The sequence below is a fragment of the Artibeus jamaicensis genome, unplaced genomic scaffold (assembly GCF_021234435.1).
Source record: "Artibeus jamaicensis isolate MK-2021 breed Jamaican fruit bat unplaced genomic scaffold, CSHL_Jam_final scaffold_1019, whole genome shotgun sequence".
Classification (NCBI taxonomy): domain Eukaryota; kingdom Metazoa; phylum Chordata; class Mammalia; order Chiroptera; family Phyllostomidae; genus Artibeus; species Artibeus jamaicensis.
This window is the reverse complement of record NW_026522025.1, coordinates 14,925,202-14,952,047: the sequence shown is the minus strand read 5'-3', so window position 1 is coordinate 14,952,047 and position 26,846 is coordinate 14,925,202. Positions and strand designations below refer to the sequence as shown.

General features: G+C 37.0%; 1 protein-coding gene and 1 pseudogene across 1 annotated transcript in view; both read right to left on the bottom strand.

Annotated features, from left to right (window-relative positions):
- Positions 1 to 26,846, bottom strand: part of PDE4B (phosphodiesterase 4B) — a 353,336-nt gene that overhangs the window by 148,195 nt on the left and 178,295 nt on the right. The gene's annotated exons all lie outside the window — the stretch shown is intronic.
- Positions 24,696 to 24,806, bottom strand: LOC119063539 (uncharacterized; annotated as a pseudogene).

Here is a 26,846-nt window from a genome sequence, read left to right as displayed (position 1 = left end):
GGGGGTGCTCAAGAGGAAACCACACACTGATGTTTCTATCCCTTCCTTTCTTCCTCCCTTTCCCTTTCTCTAAAAATATGTAAATAAAATCTTTAAAAAAACAATTTACTTGAAACCTCTCCTAATTTGGTGAAGGAAAAAGATACACCTGTCCAGGAAGAACGGAGAGTCCCCAAAGAGGCCCATACCAAGTCCCATTAAATTAAAACAGCAAAAGCTCAAGACAAAGAGAGAATTTTTAAAGCAGAAAGGGAAAGACAGGTATCTATTAGGAAGCTACCATAAGATTTTCAGCTGATTTCTCAAAGAAAACATTTCAGTCTGCAAATATTAAAACAAATATTCTAAGAGATAAAAAGCAAGGACCTACAACCAAGAATACTTTGTCCACAAGGCTATCACTAAATTAAAGAGGAGGCTTAATCATGAGACTTCTAGTCAAGATGGAGGTATAGGTAAACATGGCTCACCTCCTACCACAACCACATCAAAGACAACTAAACTATAGAACAAGCATTATGCAGAATCATCAGAAATCAAGTTGAATGGAAGTCCAACAACTATGGAATTAAAGAAACCACAACCATCCAGACTGGTAAGAGGGATGGAGATTTGGATTGAGCTGATCCTATATCCATGTCTGGTGGATAAAAATTCAGGAGAGATATCTTGGAAGTGAGGAGTCCTAGACCAAAAACAGCACCCCCAGCCCAGGGTTCCAGTGCCAGGAAAGTAAGTTCCTATAACTTATGGCTGCAAAATCCAGCAGGGATTGAGTTGGTAGAATAATCTTCTAGAGTCCCAAGGAGTTACTCTTAAAGAACCCCCACACAGACTTACTCAGAACCATTCCTTCTGACTCCATTGCTGGGGTAGTAGCTTGAAAGGTACCAGTGCATAGACGGAGGAACTGAAGTGTCTGGCATCAAGGTAAGGACCTGGGGGACAGCTTTCTCCTAGACATAAAGGTGGGCATTGGCCAATAGCCTTCTTCTGAGGGACACAAAACTGGTAGGAAGATGCCATATCTGAGACTTCATCAACCTGAATAACACTGTTTGCACCAACCTGGAGATCTCCTGAACCTTCTTCCCACCCAAATTATGAGCCCACCCAAGCTGTTGACAGTAGCTTTTCCATAGGAATGATTGGTCTTGGCCCATGCATTAAAACTTCCTAAATTCTCTCAAACAAGCAACAGCTGGCCTCAGTGAGACACCAGACCCCATACCACTTGTTACATGGCCCCAGGCTCAGCACTAGCAATAGTCAGTCTAGGTTGATAGCCTGGCTTCACCTGGGAATTTTCAAGCCCAGAACAAGTAGCAGCCATCTGCAGATTGCATTATAGCTATGCAGAACACAGGTTGGGGCTGACCTTGTCCTGCACAACCAGGAAACCCCAGAGCCTGTACACCCAGTGAATAGCTACAGACCATGTCAGAGCACCATCACCCTGCCACTGCACAGATGATCCTCCATGAAGAGTGGAGGTTGGTGGTTAGTGGTCATAGCCAGTCCTTGAAACTGACTAGCCTGGGTAAATCCCTCCCATTGACCTGCCAATAGCAATCAAGCTCAACTTCAGTAGGGGAGTGTACTCAGACCACATGAAGGGCAAAACTGGAGTACCCAGCTTGGGTGATAGGGGAGGTTGTGCCACTGGACCCTACAGGACACCTACTACAAGACAGGGAGTCATAGCAGCTCTACCTAATACACAGACACAAACACAGGCAGCCTGCCAAAATGAGGAGACAAAGAAAAAAGGCCCAAGTGAAAAAACAGATAAAAACTCCACAAAAAGAGCTAAATGAAATGGAGATAAGCAATCTATCAGATGCAGACTTCAAAACACTGTTCACAGGATGATCGAAGAACTTAGTGAGGATCTCAACAGCATAAAAAATCCGATATGAAACAAAGTTACACTAATTGAAATAAAGAACAATTTACAGGGAAACAACAGTAGAGTGGATGAAGCTGAGAATCAAATCAATAATATGGAACACAACAAAATGTAACACAACCAATCAGAAAAACAAGAAAAAACAAATTAAAAAAAACTGAAGATAGTGTAAACAGCCTCTGCAACAACTTTAAGAGGTCCAAATTCACATCATATGGGTGACAGAAGAGAAAGAGGAAGAAATAGAAAAGCTTTTTGAAAAAATGATGAACAAAAGTCTTTAATTTCATGAAGGAAATACACATGTAAATCCAGGAACCATAGAGAGTCCAAACAAGAGAGATGCAAAGAGGCCCACCCCAAGACACATTATCATTAAAATGCCAAAAGTTAAAGATAAAGAGAGAATCTTAAAAGCAGCAAGAGAAAAGAAGTCAGTTACCTATAGGGAAGTTCCCATGAGACTATCCACTGATTTCTAAAAAGAAAATTTTCAGGATAAAGGGGATTGGCAAGAAATGTTCAAAGTCATGAAAAGCAGGGACCTACAGTCAAGGTTGCTCTACCCAGTAAAGATATCACTTAAAAATCAAAGGGCAGATAAAGAGCATCCCAGACAAGAAAAAAACTAAAGGAGTTCATCATCCCCCAGCCACTTTATATGAATTGTTAAAGGGACTTATTTAATAAAAAGGTTTCCAGATGGGATGGGTGTGTATGGGAATGTGTGAAGAGATGAGGGATTAAGAGATACAAATAGGTAGTTACAGAATACCCATGGGGATGTAAAGTATAGTATAGGAAATGAAGCAGCAAAACAACATACACACAACCCATGGACATGAACACTGCTGGGGGACTACCTAAAGAAATGGAGAGTGCTGTGTGGAGGGGAGTAAAGTGGAAAAACAGGGACAACTGTAATAGCATAATCAATAAATACAATTAAGTGCTCGCTTCGGCAGCACATATAATAAATACAATTAAAAAAATAAAAATATAAAGGGGAAATTAAGAGCTTCCTGCAGAAGTAAAAGCTAAAGAAGTTCGTTACCACCAAACCAGTACTATAAGAAATGTTAAAGGGTCTTATTAAAGAAGAAAGAAAAAGAAGAGGAACATAGTTTAAAAAATTAATAAATATGTACCAATCAATAACCACTTAAATGTAATTAGCTTAAATGTTCCAATCAAAAGGCATAGGGTACCTGAATCAATAAGAAAACAAGACCCATATGTATGTTTTCTACAAGAGACTCACCTGAAATTAAAGACACACACAGGCTAAAAGTAAAAGGATAGAAAAATATTTAATGTAAATGGAAAGAAGAAAAAGCTGGGGTAGCAATACTTATATCAGACAAAATGGACTTTGAAAGAAAGGCTACAATGAGACATTAAAAAAAAAAGGACACTACATAGTGATAAAAGAATCAAAACAACAAAAAGGATATAGCCCTTGTAAATATTTATGCACCCAACATAGAAGAACCCAAATAGGTAAAGGAAATCTCAATGAATATAAAAGGATAGATGACAGTAATACAATCACAGTAGGAAATTATAACAACCCATTACATCAACGTATAGATCTTTCAAACAGGAAATCAACAAGGAAACAGCAGACTTAAATGACACACTAGATCAAATGGATTTTATTGGTATCTTCAGAGTACTTCATCTCAAAACAGCAGAATATATATTTTTTCAAGTGCCCATGGAACATTTTCTAGGATATACCACTTGTTAGGACACAAATCAAGTGTCAATACATTTAAGAAAATTGAAATAATATCAAGCATCTTCTCTGACCACAATGCTATAAAACTAGAAATCAATCACAGGCAAAAACTGAAAAACACACTAACACATGCTAGCTGAATAACATGTTATTAAACAATGAATGGATTATAAATAAGAGCAATGAAGATACCTAACATTTGAAAATGAGAACAAAATAACCCCAAATTTATGACAATAAAGGTAGTCCTAAGAGGGAAATTCATAGCAGTACAGGTCTACCTCAAAAAAAATCCAAGAAATTCTCAAATAAACAATTTAACCTTACACTTAAAGTAGAAAAAGAACAATAAACAAAACCCAAAGTGAGAAAAACAAAAGAAATAATAAAGATCAGAGCATAAATAAACAAAACAGTAAAAAAATAATATAAATGATCAATAAAACCAAGTGCTCATTCTTTGAAAAGATAAACAAAATTGATAAACCTTTGACTAGATTCACCAAGAAACAGAGAGAGGACCCACATTAAAAAAAAAAAAAACCAGAAATGAAAGAGAAGTAACAACTGACACCAGAGAAATATAGAGAATTATAAAAAAATTATGAACAGCTATATGCTTGAAAAAAATTATGAACAACTATATGCCAACAAATTGGACAACCTGGATAAAAGGGATAAATTTCTAGAAACATACAATTTTTCACAACAGAATCAAGAAGAAACAGAAACAATCAGAACAGATCAATTACAACTAATAAAATTGAAGCAGTAATCAAAAAAACTCCCAACAAACAAAAATCCTAAAACAGATGGTTTTACAGGTAAATTTTAACAAACATTCAAAAAAAGAGCTAACAGCTATCTTTCTCAAACTATTCCCAAAAAAAAATTCAAGAGAAAGACTCCCAAGGCCATTTTATGAGGCTAGCATTATCCTAATTCTAAAACCAAAGATACTGCAAAAAAATGAATTATAGGCCAATATCCTCATGAATATTGATGCAAAAATCCTCAATAAGATATCACACACATGATCAAGTGGGATTTATTCAGTTGATGCAAGATTGGTGCAATATCCACAAATTAATTAACATAATATACCACATATAAAAATGAAGAATAAAAACCAAATGATCATATAAATAGATGCAGAAAAAAGTTTTGACAAGATCCAACACTCATTTATGATAAAAACTCAGCAAAATGAGAATAGAGGGAACATAGCTTTATGTAATAAAGGCCATATATCACAAACCCACAACATCATCCTCAATGGGGAAAAACCAAAAGCATTTTCTTTAAGACAAGGAATACAAAACTGTCCTCTTTTACCAATCTTAATCAACATAGTACTGGAAGTCCTAGCCACAGCAGTTAGACAAGAAGAAGAAATAAAAGGCATCTAAATTAGAAAGGAGGAAACAAAACTGTCATTATTTGCAGATGACACGATAAATTTTATAGATAACCCAAAGATTCCACTAAAAAACTATTAGAACTAAAAAATAAATTCTGTAAAGTATCAGGATGCAAAATAATATCCAGAAATTGGTTGTATTTTTATACACCAATGATGAACAATTAGAAAAAAAACTTAAGAAAACAATCACATTTACAACTGCATAAAAAATAATACCCAGGAATACATTTAACAAGGAATGTACAAATGCTGAACACAGAAAAAGTAAGACATTGAAGAAACCAATTAATGGAAGCATATACCATGTTCATGAATAGAAAGAATGAACATTTTTTAAAATGCCCATACTACCCAAAGCAATCTATAGATTCAATGTAATTCCTATCAAAACACCAAGGGGATATTTTATAGAACTAGAACCAATAACCCCAAAATTTATATGGAAAAATAAAAGGTCCTTGATAGCCACAGTAATATTGAAAAAAAAAAACAAAGTTGGAGGAATCATACTACCTAAAATCAAACTATACTACAAGACCATAGTAATCAAAATAGCATGTCACTAACACAAAAACTGACATGTAGATTGAGCGCACAGAATAGAGAGCCCAGAAATAAACCTATGTCTAAATAGTCAATTAATACTTGACAGAACATACAATGGGGTAAAGGCAGTATATTCAATAAATGATGTTGGGAAAATTAAGCAGATACTGGCAAAAAAATGAAACCAGACCACCTTCTTACACCATACACAAAAGAATAAACTTAAAATGGATTGAAAACTTAAATGTACGACTTGGAACCATAGAACTCCTAGGAGAAAATATAGGCAGTAAAATCTCAGACACTTCTCCTGATAATATTTTTTTTCTGATACATCTCCTCAGTCAAAGGAGACAAAAGAAAAAGTAAACAAATGGAACTACATCAAGTTAAAAAGGGTTTGCACAGCAAAGAAAACCATGAGCAAAATGAAAAGACAACTCATTTAATGGGAGAACACATTTGCCAAATATACAACTGATTACGGATTAATATCCAAAATTTATAAAGAACTCATAAAACTCAACACCAAAACAACAAACAATCCCATTAAAAATGGACAAAGGGCCTGCATAAACACTTCTCAAACATACAGAGGGCCAATTGACCTATAATAAATGCTAATGCCACCGATCATCAAAGAAATACAAGTTAAAACCACAATGAGATATCCCCTCACACCTGATGGTCAGAATGGCTGTCATCAATAAAACAAACATGAAGGGTTGAGGAGGATGTGGAGAAAAGGAAACCTTCATGCACTATTGGTGGGAATGCAGGTTGGTGCAGCCACTGGAAAACAGTGTGGCATTTCCTCAAAAAGTTAAAAATGGAAGTACCTCATGTCCCAGTAATTCTACTTCTGGTAATATATCTGAAGGAACTTGAACCACTGATTTGAAAGAATTTATGCACCCCTGTGTTAGTCACAGCATTATTTTAAAATAGCCAAGCTATGGAAGAAACATCAGTGCCCATTAATGACTAGTAGATAAAAACGTGGTGGTACATATATACAATGAAATATTACTTGCTCATAAAAAATGAAATCTCACCATTTGTGATAGTGTGAATTGGACCTATAGGGTATTATGCTAAATAAAATAAGTCAGTTAGAGACAGACAAATATCACATGTTTTCACTTATTTGTGGAATCTAGAGAAGAATATAAACAAAAAAAACAAACAGACTTGTAGATATAGAGAACAGACTGATGGTTGCTAGAGGTGAGGAGTGTGGGGGGACAGGGTTAACAAGGCAAGTGGATTGAGAAGTACAGATTGGTAGTTACAGAATAGTCACAGGATGTAAAGTACAATGTAGGAAATATGGTTGATAATATTATAATGAATATTTATGGTGCCAGATGGGTACTGGAAACATCAGGGGATGAACGCCTTTATAAAGTATATGATTGTTTAACTGCTATGCTGTACACTTAGAGCTAATACAAAATAATGTTAAATGTAAACTTAATAGAAAAAAGTTTTTTTAAAGGAAAAACTTGAAGCTCAGATTCTTAATGGATCTTGTTTAAGTTCACACAATGGTAAGGCAGAGAAGTATGCAATAACTCAATGTCCATCCCATCACTTCAGAATACCCCTCCAAGGAATCTGGAGAAAGAATTAAAGGATGGATGGATGGGTGTGTGGGTGAATGGATACATGGATACATGGATATGTGGAAACATGGATGGATAGATAAGTGACTGAATGTATATATAAATGCACATGTATTAGGGTCATTTGATCCAGTTGCATCCATGCTGAAGTGTATCGATGGTAAATAGAAATAAAAATGAGTTGGGCATCAGGAATTTTGGATGCAAATCTCAGTTCTGCCACTGACTAGTTATGAGAACTTGGGAAAGTTTATCTTCTGCAGCTGCATTTTTGCCATTTACAAAATGGAGTTGATAAAATATTCTCTTTACAGTTCCAGTAAGGAGTCTATAATAAGCTTCAGAATTTCCAGTATTAGGACTGTTAGTAAATAATAAATAATAATTTCATGACAAAATCCAGGACTTAACAGGAAAACTTTTCAGTAATAACATAGTATTTTGATAAGGAATGTTAAACTAATAAAAATAATAAACCAAGATATACATATACTCTAAAGATCTGGGTTAATTTTTCTCCACTTGCTTTTCTCTACCTCCATCCTCCAATCCAATCTCCACCCTTCTCTGTGATCTATGGGGCTAACCCCTAGGTTCCTTTGCCTTCTAACTGTGGGTTAAGTTCAGCCAATGGGAGACTCCAACAGGAGACACCAACAGGAGAAGAAAGAGGTCAGTGCATTTCTTTCCTTGCTCCCTCCTGCTTGGCACTGTAGTTTTGGTGGAAACTGCATAGCACAACATACCAGCCCTGTTTCCTCTTCCTACTCCTCCAGGACTAATACTAGTAACCAGCACTTCAGTGCTGCCAGTCCTTGAGCACCTCAATATTCCTTATTGGTTCCCTTAACTCTGCTCACTCTTCTGTAAATAAACCTTTATCAAGCTTCATTCACAATGCCAGCTGAATGTGCCTTATATTCCCAAGACTTTGACTGCTACACTGTTGGGATAAATATCAATGACAAAATGCAATAGCCTCACATGACCTTCAAAAATATATAAGGTTAAACTGATGCACTGGGTTACATGTGGGCACCAATGACACATGGGCAAGGGCTTGCAGTGGGTGAGCTGAGACCTCTGTAAACCACAGCATTCTTCCTCCTATCTTCAATAACCTGGCTTATTTTTCATGTTGAAAGAATAACCTTGGAGCAGATGAAGCAGGTAGGATGGCTTAAAGAGAGGAATATAAGTCCAAGGCTTTATTCAATCCCAAAAGCAAGGGAATTTTGTAGCTGGAGCTGGATCTAGGACCATGACTTGTCCTCAATTTATCTTGCTCTGCATAGGTACTGAGGATGATGCTGGGAACATTCTGTCCAGACAGTCACAGTCAAATTGACAAAGAATCAGGCAAATTAATGACTGTGCTGCCCCAACACAGACTTCTCCAAATAGCCTCCTCTGCCCTGCGGCTGGAATGAGTGGTTTCAGGATTCATTTTCCTTTCTTCTCTTGTACACCATGAACTGATTCGTTGGGAAATGAGCATGTCAAATTCTGTGTCTAACTAATAGTTGACTGTGCTTTGAAATATTTTCAGGGATGTCTTAAGAAAGCAGGCTCAGGGTCAAATCCCATGCTTTCTCTAATAATATAGTGAGCTTCTTAAAAGTAGCATGTTGCATTTGAAGACTAATGTGTTAGGTGTACTGGAACTGAATCTACCAAAGTAATCAGGAAATTCAGACATTTAGTCGAAAAGTCATAGTTGAATTCTGTGTTACTATTTTATGACACCAGTATAACCAGTTTATTGCAAAATGTCCGTTCTAGTGGTAACAAAGAGTGCTTTTTTTTTTTAAAAGATTTATTTATTTATTTTTTTAGAGGGGAAGGGGGGAAGGGAATTTTTTCCAGCCAGGGCCTAAGAGTGCTTTTTTAATTTTTATTTACTTTTTTCAAATATACTTTTTTGAATTTTCCTTTGCTGTGACACTCCAATAACATCCTGGGCAGACTCCAGCTTTGCAAGCCATGCCACTTTAAAACTCCAGTCTCATATCCAATGTCCTGTTTCCCCCTCCGGCAGCACTGGCCAGGCATTTGGCCTTTGCTCCTCCCGGTTCAGCAACTTACAAAATGGGGTGCAGAGTCTGGTTCTGTGTCTGCTCTTCAATTCTTTTTTTTTTAAAGGCCTAAGCCTCTGGGGTTAGGGGACGTGCTAGGGGAGGCAGAGATATTCTTAGCTAATTGATCATGTATAGGTTCAGCGGAAAGCTCTCTAGTTTCTGGTGTGTGCTGGTAAGTTGGTCTCCATGTGAGTGGGGTGGATGGTTTTCCTGAAGTCTGTCAGCTTTGGCCCAGTGCCTTGTCTGAAGATTCCTCTGGCTCCAAAGGAATCTATGCCCTCACACACTTTAGTTAGAATATTCTATTACTTGACCAGTGGTAACCTGGCCTGTTCAGGCTCCTACCTCCTCTGTTAGTTTCCACATTAGCCTTCATATGAAGTCATAGAACTGGTGCACTGTTCTTCCTCCTCTTCCTAGATGAGCAGGACCAGAAAGTGGAGTTCTAATACCCAGTCCAGGGTCCTTGTGATACCATTGGCCATCTCATCTCTTTCTTGGAGTTTTTCAGCCCCATATACCATCTTAGAAAATCCCATTCTTCACCGACTGTCAAACTATTTGCCTCCAGAGTAAAAGTATTTGCTGGTATGAGCTCGAACTACAACCTTCCCACAGGCATGTTCCCTATGACCTGGAATCTGTTGAAGGGATCTCTGAGGCCTTTTGTCTGCATCTTTATAAACTGCCTGTACTGAGCTTTCCATCTCTGGGTTCTGTCTACTTGTCATAACACCCCATTACCTCTTTCTAAACTTCCCTCACTTGTCACAGCAGGTTTCCACTGTCTGATACTCGAGTCTAGACATTCTGCTTTCACCCATATGCACTTCTGTTCACTTTTGAACCTCTACCCTACTCCAGTAGGTATAGTTCTATTCCAGTAGGTGTACCTAATACCTGTTCCTGACCCCCTAGCTATTATTCACCCTTCAAGCCTGGTCGTTATGGCAGAGAATCACTTTCAGCTCCATTTAATTTGCATTAAGCTGCCCTAACCAACAGAAATTATTCTGGATCCTGAACTTGTTATAATAAATAATTGGTATTTATCCCAAATTTAAAGGAATGTCTTTTTTTAAGATTTTATTTATTTATTTTAGAGAGATGGGGAAGAGAGGGAGAAAGAGAAGGAGTGAAACATCAATGTGTGATTGCCTTTAGCATACCCCATACTGGGGATATGGCCTGCAACTCAGGCATGTGCCCTCACTGGGAATCAAACTGGAGATGCTTTGGTTCGCAGGCCTGCGCTATATCCACTGAACTACACCAGCCAGGGCCTACAGGAATGCCTTTTAATTTGGTAATGGGCTTTGGAATTATCCAGACCTGAGCTTGAATTCCGATTCTGCCAATTGTGACTTGGAACAGAGAATCCCTCTGATTAAAGATTCTGAATCTGTAAAACTTAATGGAGATAATGCTCAGATTATGCAAAGCATATTTTACTAGACCTATAAGACAATATTGATTTTAAAACATATCGTGTGATATTAAAATTAATGAAAAATGCATATCTTACAATAGATGCAATAATATATGTACATCCCTCGGCCCAATACCTAACCAAGAGTAAGTGTCCAGTAGACAAGGACCCATTCCCCCCACCCTGTGATTTCCCTTTCCTCCACTCTCTTGTTATTTTGCAAAAGTCAATCAAAGTCACACAAAAAAATCAGAAGAAAAAAATAGAAGATGAATAGTAGACCTGAGAGTTTTTTCTTTTTCTTTTGCCTAAACAGAGGCTTTTTCTTTTTTCACTTAAAGTCTAAACATAATAATAATCCCAAAACTACAGTTTCCTACAAAAAATGGCTTTTCTACTTTTGGAGTTAGAGGACATTTCATGAACCAAGAGTAAAGGAAGTGTTTCACTTAAGAATAAAGGAGTGTCACCTGATTTGTATTGCATTGTGCCCAAGATAACAGTATGTTTTTGCCAAAGGTATGTTTAGGAGGATATTTTAATTTTCTATAACAGAAATAATATTTTTGTACAATAGCTGTATGGCTGGCAGAAAGGTCTGCAAAGATAAGCAGGGCTAGATTATGGAGAATTGGGGTCATGAAAATTTGTTCAAACTTTTCTCTTGAAAGTGATGGGGAGCATAAAAAGATTTATGTAGATATGAATGAGGTAATCAGATAATCATATTTGCATTTTCAAAAATATCATTCAGTATGATTTTTTGATGAAGAACTGAATGAATGAAAGTAGATGTGCTCTAAATCTAAATTGGAGCCCAAAGACACAGTAAATATATGATGTAGAAGCAAATTAATGCAGAGATGTCTAGCCATACATGTGCATTACAGAAAAATTAAAAGAATGTTGACTTTACTGTATATAGTTGGTTATTGCTTACAAATTCAGGTTTCAGAAACGAGGCTATCCTAAGAGTTCAAAAAGCACAAACTATGCTAGGTCAGTTTGAGATACTATTCTATGAAACTTATTGTACAATAATAATGTTTATAGTGCTTAAGTAAAGTTGTTATCAAAGCAAAAATAAAAGAGTAGATCCTAACAGTTCTTATCACAAGAAAAATATTTTTTCTTTTTTAATAACTATATGACATTTTTACATATTAAAATGATTTTGTGATAGTCATTTTTCAATACATGTAAGTTGTTATGTACACTTTAAACTTATACAGAACTGTATGTAAAGTCTCATTTATTTATATATAAAAAACTTTTTAAAAAAAGGTAAAAAGAAGAATGTGTAGCAAGGATCTAGGAATTAAGATAGCCTGTGGGACACATGGATGCCAGGTCTGGGCACCAACAATCTTCTTTGCAGACTTAATAGACATTTTAGGGTAAATGTTGAAGGGATTTGAGGACCAATAGTTTATAGCTGGAAAGGTATTCCCTTGGAGGGCAGCAGGACTGGTCTGAATAGAAAGAAAACCAAGGTACCTTGGTCCTTTCTTGAAATATTTATTCACATTTGGTGACAAAGTGGTGTCATTGGAATATCATCTACTCTAATCCCAAGAAGCTTTCTACAGCTCCCTCAGAAAGGAGATTTCCTTTGGAGAGCTTAATTATGGGCAATGAAAGAGTGTCCATAGGAATCCAGACTATGGGGTCCCTAAGGCTGCAATAAATTCAAGACCTGATTCAAGACCTTACTAATTTAAGAACAACAAAAGCCCATGACTAGAAAACAAGACTTGATTGAGCTATTCTCAAGGAAGAGATACAAAGCTTTGAGAGCCTCCATAGATTTTGGAAGAAATATTACCATATTATTCTATCTAGACTCACTGTCCATGTGACTTGAAAGCTTCTACTTTGGATATAGAACAAGATGGAGGCGTAGGTGGAAACACTTTGCTTCCTCACACAACCAAAAGAGTAAATAAAGTAGAGAAAGATAATGAGGATTAGAAGTTGAGCAGGGGGAGCTAGGCCTCCTTGAGGATGAGAGATTGGGGAAAAGGCTAGGAGGGGACGGAGTTAGCCATGTGGATATGGGGATGCAAAGCATTTCAGACAGAGGACACAACCAAAACAGAGGTTTTTAAGGCAGTGGTGTGCATACAGGGTGTGTTTGAATAACAGCATAGAAATCTATGTGGTGGCTAGGAGAAAAGAGGGAGAAGGAAAGTAGAAGTCAGGAAATTCAGACGAGTAATGGAGAGTCCAATCAAACAGAGGTTCTATGTAGGTTATGAGGAAAAGAGAATTCAGTAGTGGTTCCATGCAAAAGTTTGGCACCACCTGTAAGTAGATTATGTAACGGGAAATAAGAGAGGTCACCTCGGAGTGACCGAAAAAGGCAGTGGGGAAGAGAAAGTGCTCTTGAGTGGCTGAACCTTGTGTGATACATCTTGCTCTCATTTTTCCTAGAAGACAAGATTAAAGTAAAAATTCAAATTTATGCATCCTCTGTGGATAATTGTTACTGATTCACAAAGAGGGCAGAGGAAAATATTGAGGGAATCCAAGGAATTCTGTGGAGGTCTTTCTGATGCCCCATGTTTGGTAGGAAAGGCAAGAAAAGCTTTTGTCAGGGCTGTGGCTGTACATTCCAGACCTCATGGATAAGAGCCATCAAGACTAAAAATTTGAGTTCTCCCATTGGATGAGATCATCAACCATTTGTCCTACAGGCTGAAGGCTTATCAAGAAACTTGGTACGAGAGACCTCTCTTGGTACAAGAGACTTGGTACACTAGCTAATGATGCTATATTCTGTAAAACACTGAAGAACATCACAAAATTGTGATGGCATCTTCTGAAGCTGTCTTTTGAAGTTAAGCAAGCTAGTATAACTTGGACAAGTTATTTAGCTCCTCACAATGCTGCAATTTTTTTCATCATAAATCAGGGTAATTAAAATATCTTCTTGAAAAAGTTGATGAGGGTATTAAATGAGAAGATGCATGGATAGTACTTAGTGGAGCATTATTTTATTACCGATAAACCAATATCAGTTACTCCTAAACAGAGCATAATTATTTAAGTGGCCTTAGAGAGAGGCATAGAAATTCATCTAGAGTCAGGAAGGTAGAGTATTTGAATTCAGATCTTAGTAACTGAGAGTCTGTATACATCCCTTCCTCTTGCTTCAACTTATTCAGTAAATTAGAAAGGCTCATCAGCTGAGAGTGGGAATAAGTGAGAGAATAATGAGGGTTTCAGAAGAGATGAAGGTATGAAATACTCACTTAGCATTTCACCTAGCATTTTGGGAAAGTGAATGAACTTGGAATATACAGGACGATTGCCTGGAGGGAAACCATTCCTTTCATGCAAGTGAGAAGTTGCATCTGGCTAATGTCTGAGTCTTAGTAGATATTAGATCCATAAATAATGCAGTATCACGTTCAGACCACATGGGATTCAAGTGACCATGTGGCCCAGGTGGTCCATCATGAATGGTATATCTGATCTTCCTAGCCTTAACATCAGACTGGTTCTGCCCTGCAGTGCTCTGCCATCATGAGGAAGTGCTCAACCATGTCTTGATGTCTTAATTAGAAGGCAAGGGCATTTGGCCCACACCTCTAGCAAGTCTACTCCTCCTCAATGCATATCAATAGCCGCACTGGAACTTTCTCAGGGGCAGTCTTCTGAATGCAAAGGATAAATGGAATAACTATGCATGGCTTTATGTCAAGAGAAGAAATGCAGAGTATAGTGTCATCAATAGACTAGTATGTGATATAACCTTGGTTGTGGACCTGGCAGCCGCTTAGCTTTCCTTGGCCCATGTTTGTTTGTCAGATGTTTTCCTGTAGGTCCCTGCTGTTTGTATGAATTACCTTATATCATTTCCATAAATTCATCTATATTTTAAGGGAGCTGTAATTGTTTTTAGATGCTTAGAACCATGAAAGCTGATTGAGAAATACAGTGATGAATACTACTGGCATGAAAGTGAAAAAGTCACTGACCGTAAAAGCAATGTAATCAATCAGTACATGCTGCAATGTAAATGAGAGTTAGTATAAATGCATAATCAAATACCCAAGAGAAAAGTGCTTACACTAAACATGAGTTTCAGACATCATCTGGAGTTCATGTTATATCCCACAAGATCAGGCTTGTATGATGAACAATTAGAGCATCCCTCCAGACAAATACAGATTTCAAGAAATGTTTTGAGGTAATGATGGCTATGATCCAATAAAAATTTGAAAGAATATATGCACCCTAATGTTCGTTTCAGTGTTATTTACAATAGTCAAGTTATGAAAGCAACCCAAGTGCTCACCAGTAGATAAATGGATAAAAAGTTGTGGTACATTTACCCAAAGGAATACTACTCAGCTGTAAATAAGACAGTGTGAATGAACCTTTGCAACAGTATGAATGAGCTTGGAGAGTGTTATACTAAGTGAAATAATCCAGTCAGAGAAAGTCAAGTACCATGTGATTTCACTCATATGTGGGACCTAATGAACAAAATAAACTAACAAACAGAATAGAAACAGACTCATGGATAGAGAACAGACTGACAGCTGCCAGGAGTGGGGGGTTGAGAAGCTGGATGAAAAAGGAGAAGGGGTTAAGCAAAACAAACAAACAAGCAAACAAAAACTCATAGACACAGAAAACGATATGGTGCTCACCAGACTGAAAGGGGAGTAAAAAAAAGGCAGAAAAGGGTAAACGGGGAATAAATGGTGATGGAAGGAGGCTTGACTTGGGGCAGTGAACACATAATACAATATACAGATATTGTATTATAGATTTGTCCACCTGAAACCTAAATAATTTTATTAACCAATGTCACCCCACCACAGTTAATAAAAAGTATGGAGTTTCAATAAACGACTGAATGGGACCCATGGTGTTGTGAGTAACCCTACACACAAGTTTACTTCTGAGCAAAAGAGATGCTAGCAACTCTTTTCATGCAGACTGCTGTGGGGCACGATATCATCATTACAGTGAATTGTCACTATTGATAAAACATGGATGAGGAAGGTCTAACGTTCATGAAGTAGGCTGATAATACTCTAAGGACTCATATCTGGCATGCACTACTGAGTATAATGTGATTCTGATGAAAGACTCTGAAACTGTACAGGGTTGGAGTTAGGCAGTCTTGCTCTGCCGCCAGGTACTAGTTAAGAACTGTGGGCCTGCAAGTTCTTTTCCTAAGCTTCAGGTTTTCATCTGTAAATGGTAGTACATAAAGTACCTCAAAGGGTTGCTATGAAAATTAAATGAGATAATATAGTCCTGCTTTGTAATTCTTTAATGACTTTGAAGGGGCAAAAAAGTATATTGTGGGAAATTAATAATTTTATTATATGACTCCAGTTATAAAAGTAAACTTATTATATTAAAGAATATTTTAGGCTTCCCTACAAATATACAGAAATGAGTATCTTCTGAAGAGGAAGATTATCAAAGTTTCTCTTGACGAGTATGTCAGGAATCATCCCAGAAGAATCTTTAAGCAGTTATACATGTAATAATCTAAGTGGGCCCTCTATCTCTTGAACTGGTAGGTCTAGCTAGAATGGCTCGCTGAAGTAGGTCCTACCTAGACCATAAATTATTTCAGGAGTCACTCATCTTTTGATCCCCTAGCCCATCACCTAGTACATACCCAACAGTCGTGAATTGAGGTGGGGTTCGTAAAAGCAAAGTACCAATAATTGCTTATATAAGCCAACCTGTGCTTGTCCTCAAGGCTCCTTTCACAGAACATTATGGAAATTAGTAGCAACCAATTAACAATGGCCAAAAGTAACAGGAAATATTGAAGGGGGAATACCTAGAGAGCATGGGATATTAGCAACAGAGGCTATTTAATTTATACAGGAATCAGTTCTAATTAGTGAAAAAATATACCATATGATTGTGAAAATAAGGCTTCCCTTTGGGTTTATTTAAAATTAGTCTAAGTAATGGAGCCATACAAAAGACAAAGAAGTCACATTTTTAACATCTAGGAGCTATACTATTAACTGGTAAAATCAAGTATAAAGAAGATAAGCAAACTGAGATCAAATCTTATGATTCGTCATGCAATGCTGAAGACTTAATTTCAGGATACAAAAGTACTCAAAGAGTATTTTGTAATTACAAACCAATAAGAAAATTCATCCAGGAGGAATAATTATGTAATTTCTGCATGGCTTCATTGTGTGAGGCTCAGAGGCAGGGAATAAATAGATTCTTCTATCATCATAATTGCTGCAGGCAGTGACTCACCACTACAACTGGGACCGCAGCTTAGAATAGGGATGTTTTTCCTCTGTGTATCATACAAGGAATTAAACAGTCTATATTTCACAGTAACTTCAAATAAAAATTTCAGAAACCCCCAAACCTGATTCAGTTTCTGAGATTTTTACCAATAACAAGATCAGCAATAGGTTTAGGCTATCACTAAAAATCGAGAAATTTCTATTTCAAAATGTTTTCTTGTTTGCCTTAAATTGTTGGTCTTAAATTGTGGGAAAATAATTTATATCTTCACTGACCTGTGGTTTTATAAATATTTATAACAAAATGTCATCTGTGTAAATAATTGTGGTTTAGTTTCTAAATTCTTCAAACTAATACTATAAATTGTATTAATAAACTTTTGATTTATCCTAATTCTGCTACTGAGTTTTAATTAATGAACATGATAACAATGGCATTATAACTCTGCATTTTTAGTCTTTGAGTACCATCATTCATTGTTAACTAACAACGAATGATGGTACTCAAAGACTAAAATTTTTTTTTTAATTTAACAGATAACAAAAAACATGACCATAACCAAGTTACTCTAAAAACAAAAATTAAAAAATCTTTTAACCCTTTGTTTATTTCACTGTGAATTGAGAATTTGTAAATCTTTGCCTGATAAGTGGTGTTTATTTATTTGGTTCCAATACTATTTCCAGCAAAGCTTGTGACTGGATAAAGAAATATAGGATTTCCTTTCCAGTGTAGGCCAGGGTAACCATCCACCCAAAGTGGACTCAGCCCTGGGTGTTTTTGCCTGAGGAAGACAAAGAGAAAAGCACCAAAGGCCACCAGGGGTAAGCAGAGATACCATCAGTCCATCTTAAGCCTTGCTGTAATGCAGAATCTTGCTTGTTTACCTTATAACCCATCTTCCACTTAAATTATGTGTTCTAAACTCACAAACTAGGAATTCAAAGACAAATAAAACTGGACCCTGAGCAGGAGGATCTTACAGTTTCTGAAATTTCACATGTGATTGTATGCATTCCATACTCTCAGTCCTATGGGGCATCGGTTACCTGCATACACTCAAGCCACGCTTGAGACTACCTGAGTCAGGTTCTAGCTCTGTCACTTAACAGTCTCTTCACCTGTGACAGATTCCTAGCAAGCTTATTTCTGACCTAAGCCAACTGCTGGCAAAATGAATGAAGGTCATTGTAATAAGTGATCCATATCTCAGTGTCATCTATGATTATCCTAACTAAAATATTTTTAAGAGAGGAAAGTATAGAGTGCTTGATATGCCTAGAATGCCCAAGTCTTCTACTTGCTACTTCCTCCACCATTCTTTTCAGGGTTACCAGAACACTCCCACCTCGTGGTCATTCTGTTGTGTCTCTCTCGAGATGCTGGAGTGAGGAGCTGAGCTGCATTGCTCCAGGCCAAATGGCCTCCTATTGCTAAAGGGGAAACAAACCCACTGGGAGATCACTAACCTACCCCATAATTGGCTTTCCTTCCTGTAGGAAGGAGAAGTTTCCTTGAAGGAAACTGGAATGGAAGGAGAAACCAAAAGACGCCTATGAGTTGAAAATACCCAGGTGTGAGGGTACCTGGCAGTGCAGGCCGTGGTGAGGAGCAGCAGATTCTGGGGAAAAAGTGAGACTGAGCCTGACCATTTGGAAGCCATACCACCACCACCACCACCACCACCCCATCTGTGTCCTGGAAAAGTTTACAAACTCCTGATTCCTGGCCTGTTGCCTCAGCTCTCTTCCTTACCGTCCCCAGCACGAGGACAGATGTTACCACATGAACAACTAACTGCCTTGAAGGGCAACTGGGAAAAGTCAGTCTATCTGAATACAGAGAAATACCAAGGGAGGCAACAGGGTATGGACCAAAAGGAATAGGATTGAAAATCTGACCAGAAAGAACCAATTACTAGTTGTATGTCTTTTCTGTTTTCATATGTAAAATGGAAAAGGTAATAATAATCCCATGTTTCACAGTAGTCATAATAATCAAATGGAATATTTATGCACGTATGTTGTAACTGGTAGCAAATCATGAAGAGGTTAACAAAGATTGTGTAAAGATCATAACAATATTATATCACTTGATGCATGCTGCCTATTTGGTTGTTATTTTGTAGTTACTGGCAAAAAACCTCAAGCGAGTGCTAATGATGAAATAGTATTTAGAGAAAGCAAGATGGAAAATCTAATAAAGGGAATCATCTTAACAACATTAAAAACATACAGAAGCTTAAGGGAAAATTGGAAGAAAATATGTAAAAATGTTATCAGTAACTATCTTTGGGTAGGGGAGTTACAGGTTTATCAGGAAGATTAAAATGTTTGCTCAGGGCCCTTTTTGGAGGAAGTCTGCCCCACCCCTCACCCCCACTCCCTGTCCATTTGGGTGCAGTGGAAGCAACTATGTTCAGTCATCATACTTTTCCATCCCGCCTGGGGCAGGGATGAGCTATGTATGGGGGCCCATGAGTATCTTTCTAAAGAGTCTAGAGATGGAATGGAGTGGGAGTATAAGTAAGCAATCTGTACAGCTGAGGCATAAGTTCGAAAACTTGGGAGCTTTGTGGCCATGCTTTCTGTCACATATGTTGGAAAAGATGGGATTACCAAAAGACTTAGGAACATAGCAGAAGTGCAGAGAGAAGCAGAGGAAGGCCACAGCAAGTCCAAACAGTCTTTGCAACATCTGAACCACCCGCATTCCTATTGCAGTGTCTCTAAGGTACTACATTAACCTTACAACCTGCCTCTTTTTGTTTTATCTAACATAACTGTGCTTTCTTAGTGTTTTACCAAATATATGAGGATCTAAAAAATATTTTTGTTCTTTTTATAAATGTTCCATGGCAAGCATATACTTCTTTCACAGCCAGAAATCCATATTTTAAAAATAGCTGTGTATATGATGAGTGGGTATAAAGGTAAGATGTAGAACTCTAACACCGGCTATTTTGCAATCACTCGGGAGAGTAGATTTTTAGATCAGGTTTAATAAAAAAAGCTTCTACATCCTGGACTCACTAAAAAGGGGATCTGGGGACCACAGCAGAAGATTAGCTACTTGGTTTGCTCCTAAGTCTCTAGCTTCAAATTAGCATTAGTGACATTAATTGTGTATTAATACAAAGACACTCACATTCTTTTTGCAACTGAGCACTTATTTGTAGTGGTCATGGACTTGGTCCAAAAAAGCTCTTTGCAGAGAAAATACTAAAAGAGGTGCGATTTCCTTGGCCCTCTCTCTTTATTCTGTTCAAGCACACTAACTTGCCAACTCAACAGAAACCTGTTCCTTTCTATCCCCATCAAACAGCGGTACATTTTGAACAAAAATATACAGCAGTAGGGTCTTCCTTTTCTTTTTCAAATGAAATGATGGTACATTTTAAATGCTTTCAGGGTAAATCACAACTTTTAGGGGTTCTAAATTTTGCCCATGTGTCTCTTGTTTGCCTTACCCTTAAGTGTTAAATATGGTTTCCAAGTATGAGGTAAGAGATTTTCAGGAAAGCAGTGTTCTGGGTTTTGTATTCTTCCTCATCAACACATAGAAAAAGGGCAAAAATGATTCTTCATGGCAGTTTAGGTGACATAGCTGTAGAGTATGTCAATTTAATTTCAACTCTGAGAAACATCACTCATGAACAGTCTACTTAAAAAAGCAATAAAGATGGCGTGTATCTCTGGCTGATTTTATTTCACTCCTTCTCATAGTAACAAAGATCGCTGCTTACTGTGAAATATTAGCATCTATAAGATCTTTTGCTTTTTAGCTTGGATGGAGTGAGTTGATTTATCATCTGTTATAGCCAAGAAAATGATCTTGGCCGAGCATGCAATTGGACACGGTCCCTTTTCAAGTAAAGACAACATGAAGAAAAAAATTCAAACTTTTAAAATATATTTTTTATTCAAAATCGGAAGATCTAATTTAGGACTTAAGTGGGAGAGCCACAAATCTAGATGCTTCTTCCAGCTCCATAAAAATTTAATTACCAAGAATGCTATTCCTATTTGCTAAATTTGACAAGTGATGGCAGCAACACCAACTGACCTAGAATTCAATCTCTGAAATTTGACTTAGCAAAGTATATTATTTGCATGATTTCAGATATCTTTGAGTTTTATTCCCTTTTTATTTTTATCTTTACTCTGCACTCCTGCTTAGCGTTCTTTGTTGTTGCAATTTCTACTTTTCTATTTAGAGGCGAACTTTCTCACCAATTAGCATGTTAGGATCTTTACCTAAAAATGAAATATGAGAGGGAAGAGTGTCTCCAGAATCTCCTTTTGTTCACACCGGAGCACTTGATGTTTTCCCTACGGTGAGGTGCTGGCCTAAGGGCCATACCACCCTGCATAAGTCCTCCATGTCTGAAGTTTTGATGGCAAAACAGATTAGACCTCAATACTTCAGGGCTCCAAGAAGTATCTCCTAGAGAGAGGAACAAGGTCTGGATCTGAGCACTGTAGACTCTTGATACAGGAAGGCCCTGGGTAGCATTCTCTTGAAGCAATTAAGGTTCAGAAACACAACGTGACTTCCCCAAGGTTATCTAATTTGTGGTAGAATGATTCCAAACCCAGGATTCCTGATTTCTAGTCCAGAATTCTTTCTCGTACTATTTGGCATGGGCAGGCTGTAATCAATTTTCACTTTTAAGGCTACAATTTTTTTTCTTTTTTTAGCTTAGCTTTTCAAAAAGGAGCACATCCTCAGAGCCTTATAGCTTTGTGTTATTACCAAGCAATCAATATCACTCTTGGAAAGTAATTCAATAATTTTTTTATCCAGAAGTTTCAGCTACTTCTTGCAAAAGTCTCCTAAGCCCATGAAGCATAGTAGTTTTGTAACTCATATTAACTAGCCAATTCTTACTAACGAAACAGACAAGGGAGAAGGAGAACAGCTTATACGGGAGGTAATGAAGTTACCCAGAACCCAATAGTGAAGGAGTCTTAGGAAGTAGGTAATATATTTCCCATTTTACAGAAGAGAACTGAGGTCAGAGAGGCTGGATACTTTTCCCAGGGATCCGCTTGCGCAACAGAGCTAAAATCTCAACCTGAACCACTGTGATGCTAACCTCATGCTCCCTGCGTCAAATATTTGCAAGCCAAGTACAAAGACAGGGAAAGGTGCTCTTTCAGAAAATAAAACTGTTATTTACAAACACTCCTTTTTAAGTTCCTGCCATATAAGAATTTCCCTATATTACTACTTTGGACTCTTGGCAATGGTCCCTACTGAAGAAGGTCAAGTACTTAAAAGACTCCTTTTAGTCCTGTTGTTAATAAATAAAGCAATGTTATTTAAACCTTTGGGTACTTTGGTCAGTCAAAGATATCACTGATTTTGTCTCCCACATAGGGAAGTGTATACAAGGTCAAAGAAGCCCTGGACAAATATAAATTTTTCATTGTAGCTTTGTTCTCCTGGTACCAGGGTGACTTTTGATTGGTTCCAGGAAGTCGCCTTAATCACATTTGAGTCCATTTGTCATTCTCAGATTGCTCATCAGAAGAAAGTAAACATTAAATTCAAAATGGTAAGCTTTGTATCATTGATTATTCATTTTAGGAAAGTCATCTTTAGACACTCTTGTATAAGACATGTAACAAATGGATAACAGAAACATTCTTGGAAAGATGAGTACTAATCAGAGTTTTAATTTTTTTAATATTACTATGAATAATGATTTTTAAAAAATTAATAGTGATGACTTACAGTCATGTAAAGTTCAGTAGTTCACCAAATAGTTCCACATATATAATCTCATTTAATTCTCACGGCCAACCTTTCAGTAAAATTCAAACTTTAAGTGAGTGTTAATATATGATATGCATTGAGCGAGGCCCTGGAGATTAAAAAAATAAATAAGAAATGGTCTTTGTCCTCAAGGAATTCACCATTTTTGTTACTATGATGATATGTGACAGAGTAGGTAAGTAGAGCTCAAAATACTAGAATATACTCACCCAGTGAGCCCGGTCACATCCAGGACTGATATGGAAGCTATTTGGTTCCAAAACTTCTTCTTGTCTTACTACCTCAAACCTCTGCTTAGTGTGGGAGTAGAAATGTAAAGTAAAGTGGACATGCAGTTTTTTGAAACAAAATCTCCTTTAATTTATTAGTGTCTAGTTTATGATTTTTTTGTGAACTTGGGGTTTTTAAGGCAATGTGTACCCTTAATCTCTCTCACTATTAATACGATGCTTTGCATTTCTGATGTTAAAAGTTTTCATTGAATATTTGCTTAAATAGAAACAGAAGCCAAGTTATCATGTTCATGTTTGACACTCAGCTAAGCTATTTGCAAAGTGTAAGAGCTAAATATGCTGTTATATATTATCTCGAGTCTTACAGCTGAGAAGATAAAGACCTGGGAAAGTTCATATGTACAAAAGAACTTGGTGATTAAAGGGTTAGATAAAAAGAAGTTATTAAGAAAGATTCAAGAAATTTGGCTTTAGAATGAGAGCTGAAGAACAGCTTGATAACATTCTTTATGTACGTGAGGAGTTATTTGTTTTTACTTCTAAGGACAGAAGAAAATGAATTCAAATGCAGCCCTAGGGACTTAGGTGAACTATGAGAAATGATTTGCTGACAGTGAGACAGTCAGCTACTGGAATAAGATACCAGGGGAAGCTGTGGAATCTCCCTTAAAAAACAAACAAACAAAAAGATTTCTAACCTCTTTTTATATTTCAGATGTGTAATGGCTCCAGGTAGAAAGGTGGGCTACAGAGCCTCTCAAGTTTCCTTTCAGCTCAAGGACTCTATCACTGTGATGATTGCAGCCACTAAGAGCATCTTCTCATGGTGAGAGCCAGCTAGATGCTGACATTCATAGCGCTCAAGGTCTCCCTTTTATTTTGCTCATTGTTCCATATAAGCATTTGTTACAGATAATAACCTCCAGTCTAATGGTTTTCCTCCAATTGTCAGCCAGAAGCAATTTAAAGACACCTTGATCAATGTTTCTAAAGGTTAAAAGATCAAGTAATGGAATCATTAATATTTCAAAAACTGTTGTGCCCCACACTCTCTGATCCCAAAGTATGAAGAACCCAGTTGAGGTTATCATTATAAAGCTCTGAAATGATAATATCCACCTACAGTAACCACACAGATTTTTCTCAGCACATTAAGTTGATATTAGGCTTCAGAAGCAAATCAAGCACAGGAATAGAAAGGTATGAGATGTGGTGAACCTCCCACACCTTTCCCATCAGAAGGATAAGCTATCCCTCCAGCAGGTTCATTTATTGGACAACTAAGAAATAGGCTTAGGATATTCAAGGAATTATGCAGGACCATACAGCTTAGTAAAATACAAAGTTGAGACTTGAATCCAACTCTTTTTACCTCCTGTACAGTGACTGATTCCTAAAGCATATTATTCATAATCAGTGAACCAGACCAAAGCTGAGTTAAGAAAAATTATGTTTCAAAATATATTCAGATGCTAGAAAAACTAGATAAATAACTTGAAATTCCTTTTTTGTGGAAACATCTGACTCTTCTCTTTATACTATGGTAATGAAAGCAGGCATCTTTCTGCCCTGAGAGATTTGTGCAACAGTCACTTCATTAATATGTGATTGCCATATCCCAGCACTGTACACAAATATAAGCCATATCTTTTATTTATTTTATTTATTTATTTTTCCATGTATCCAAGGCAGGAATCAGGCATGGGCACAGACCAAAAGCCAACCTAGAATAAATGAGGAGTTACTTTGTCCCTGGCTGATATGACCATGTCTTTTAAAATGAATTTTTAGGCCCTGGTTGGTTTAGCTCATTAGATTGAGTGCAAGCCTTTGAACCAAAGGGTCACTGGTTCAATTCCTAATCAGAGCACACACCTGGGTTATGGGCCGGGTCCCCAGTAGGGGCTGTGTGAGAGGCAACCACACACTGATGTTTCTCTGCCTCTCCCCCTCCCTTCCCCTCTCTAAAAAAGTCAATATAAACCTTAAAAAAATAAATAAAATGGATTTTTATATGCTAACTTGTCAATTTCCCATAATTGTTAAAAGTAGTCATTAGAAGCAGAAAAAAAGGTTGGCCTTGACTTTATCAACTGTATATGCCAACATAACTTTGGGTAAGTTGCTTAAACAATTTGCTTTTCCATCTGTAACATAATAATAATAGATAATATTTACCTATATTGACTGAGATATTATATGTTAAATGCTTAGCATAGTCGTGGCAAACACTAAGTGCTCAATAAATGATAGGCACTACTGTTATTATATATTATTATTATTATAACTATTATCCCATAAACTTCAATACTCAGACCATTATTCTAAAAGATGGTGAGAGATATAGCCTTCCTACTAGACATAAAGCATAAAAGAGCTCTTTCTTAGAAAAATAAAACTTTCCCCCTAAGTCACAACACCCATGTCTCCAGCATCTAAAGAGAGTCTAACTGACATTTTCTACATTTCCTGAGGGTCTAATGTGTGTCACAGCCTCTCCTAGGTGCTGTGGGTACAAACATGAAGGAAATAGTCATGCTGCTCAAGGGTTTCATGGTCTAGAATGGAAAGAAATAAACCGATTGATATGGCAATACGATAAATACAATATGATATGGCAAAGAGAGCATTCAGGATCGTATTTGGTGAGCAGAAGGAGGAGGGTTGGGAAGGGGGGTGGGCAGAATTTGGAAGGACTTGTCAGGAAATTTGGTTATTTCAGCTGAGCCTAAATTCTGAGCAATAAGACAATGGAGGTTCATGATCATGGAACTGTATTTTAAGGACTGAAATTTTATAGACAAAAACGGGCTCCTGATCAAGTTAGTCACTTATCTGTTTTCATTCAATTGACTGGCAAGAATCATAAAATAAAAGTTTTAATGGGTAGGTAGAGAGAGAGTGAGAGAGAGTCAGCCATTTTAGACACCATGCCGGGTGCATACACACCAGTGAGTATTTGCTAAATTAGCCTTTTTCAGTAAATCTGCAATTTGTTGGATGGTGGTAATTATCAATGTAAGGTCATTTCATTGTCATCTTATTCTTAGTAGCACAACTCTTCAAAGGTAATTATCCAGGTAATGTTCTCAATTCTCCACTTCAGCTCTCGTGTGTATTCTCATTCTAACTCGACAAAAGGCAGATGCATAAAAGGAGCCATTACCAATATCCTCTGGATTTCTATTGACTGGGTAATAATCTAATCAGGAGGCTCACATTTGCTTGAATGTGAGGTAAGATTCTTAATGTCTGCTAATTTTTAAATACACATGGAAAAAAAATCTTATAATATGACCCCCGATCAACTGAAAATTCTGAGACTCGTTAATGAGAGAGTAAAAAAAGTTATGCCCTATGTAATAAATCACTCATGTAAAAGAAGAAGATAGTAAGATGTTTAAACTATTAAGTGCTTAAAATTACATAGTTCATAATCTCCATCAATACACAGGCATAATTGAATCCCTTCTCTTTGAGGTTCTGCCACCCTGCACACTAGTTTTAGTTGCTTCATACACAACACACAATATCATTTTTCATAATGTATATTGCATTTGCATATAGGCCAAAACCACAGCAACAATATGATAAAAAGATTATATAGCAAGGTAAATTCTAAGTAACCTTTGAAATAACCCCGAGAGATTTGAAAAACATGTAATTAATGAATAGAAACATACTCTGAGTCTGCTATAAATTGATAAGTAAAATGGTAAACTATTTACCAGATCAAACACTCTGAAATATTCATATTTTGTTAAGATATAAATACAAAAAAGCAATTCATAAGTAACAGTGATAATATTTACGTAGCACTTGGTGC